The 1,943-nt window shown below is 41.4% G+C and overlaps 1 non-coding gene across 1 annotated transcript; it reads left to right on the top strand.

The window, feature by feature from the left end:
- Positions 1-806: 806 nt before the first annotated feature.
- On the top strand, positions 807-890 carry Trnal-cag (transfer RNA leucine (anticodon CAG)). Its single transcript has one exon. It is a non-coding gene; the product is annotated as a tRNA-Leu (tRNA).
- Positions 891-1,943: the final 1,053 nt, after the last annotated feature.

Genomic DNA, 1,943 nt, shown 5'->3' with positions numbered 1-1,943 from the left:
TGTAGCCCCCGACAAGTCGCGCATTGTACGCAGCAACCCGAAGGTGTTAATGTCAGACCCCCACAAATATGTAGCAAGTGAAAAACAAAGCAAAACGCGTACACGCCACCCGAGCCCGGCCCGGGATTTATTCGCGCGTTACACCAACCAAACAATTTTAATTAGTATGGCTCCGGTTTAATGAATAGAGACATAAAGTGCGTAGCTGGATTCCGAGAGTTTCGATACCCCATTGGAGCGTTCCTCAATAATTGGCTACTAGATGACGATATTCGTGCGATGTTCGGCATGCGTTCTGTTAGACATTGTTTCGATAAAGGGCCAACTTGTGGAAAGTTATGGGGACCACGTACGGGGAAGCGGCGTCTCTGTTCCCGGCTCGTAATAACGTTCCTACCATAAACTCGCGTCCTAATGAGGTTCTTAATTTTACACTAGCGGTAATAGACAGCTGATTAACATTTTTTTAATGGCTAGATGTGCTAGTAAATTGTGAAGATAAGCAAAATGTAAATTGCCATTTCTGCAACTATATTACTGCCTGCAAATGGGAGTGTTAAATCTGAATAATGTTGTAAATATTATAAGAATAGCTATCTACATTTAACTCAATTTAAATCGCAGCAGTGTCACCAAATGTACCTAGACAATCAATGCGACAAAATTGGCACTACGCAACGTTGCCAGATAATAATTATCTCAACGAATCTAGTTTAGAACAAATAAATATTATAGTAATGCAGAAGATTATGCGATTACAATAAACATCTCATTGAATGATATTGCATTTGATATCACTATGACATGTCAGGATGGCCGAGCGGTCTAAGGCGCTGCGTTCAGGTCGCAGTCCACTTCTGTGGGCGTGGGTTCGAATCCCACTTCTGACAGACTCTTTTTGTTAATAATCATTTGGATATAAGCTAAGTATCTAGTACCGGAAAATGTGGAAAATAACACGGCAAATGAAGGTTAAAATAGCTGCATAGTTGTTTATTCCTTTTTTATATTTTTCATTCAATGTTTATACTGGTTTAACTTCAAAAACAGACAAATAGTTTCTGTTCAAGAGCACACGTGAAACTGTATTTTCTGATGATCTTCGACGTCAACCGGAAAGACATCGATGTTACATAAAAATAAAACACTGTTGTTATCTGTATGGGTTGATTTGGCCCATATGGGTCGAACCAAATACATACTTGTAAGCATGGGCGTAGCCACACTGGGGCAAGCTGGGGCACTTGCCCCACCCTGGGCCCTGGCTCTGACCTATAAGGTGTCTGATTAAACAATGTTTTTTTTACTAACTTTAACTAACAACATCAACAACATATGTACTATCCGTAAGTTATTGCATAAAAAAATTGTCGACTTTGAAAAGAGCGCGATCTAAACAAAATGCATGCTCGAGTTCCCAAACGTGCGCGGTGCGAGCGTCATTTGAAAGCGAGCCGTATAGTAAGCGAGCGTAAAAGAATAGTTGCTATGTGGCGTAGCGAGCCGAGCCGTCCATCTAATCCAAAAAATAATGCATTGAAGGAGATGGAACTGGTATATGTGATCAAAATTTCGGAAATGCAATTTTATCCTAGTGTAAAAACCGCGCTCGCTATTTTGCTTGCCCAGCTATGTACGACCTGTACAATAGAACGATCGTTTAGCACAGTGGTTCTTAACCGGTGGTCCGCGGACCACTGTTGGTCCCTAGAGGCATTCCGAGTGGTCTGCGAAGCTTAGCTGCGCGACGTTGCTTTACGTTATCTAACTTTATTTTTATCGACTTATCTATGCAAGCGGGGGTTTTCGTAGGGACGTAAATCGGGTGTGTCGTACGTAGTCCCCCCATTCATGAAAATGTATATTTGGGCGACATTTTACGTAGTTTTTGGTTTTGAGTCTTAAAAAATAATTAAAATTTCGCGCTCGCTTCGCTCGCGGAT

The sequence above is a fragment of the Helicoverpa armigera genome, chromosome 7 (assembly GCF_030705265.1).
Source record: "Helicoverpa armigera isolate CAAS_96S chromosome 7, ASM3070526v1, whole genome shotgun sequence".
Classification (NCBI taxonomy): Eukaryota; Metazoa; Arthropoda; class Insecta; order Lepidoptera; family Noctuidae; genus Helicoverpa; species Helicoverpa armigera.
The sequence above is the reverse complement of the archived record's forward strand: the minus strand, read 5'-3'. Positions and strand labels throughout refer to the sequence as shown.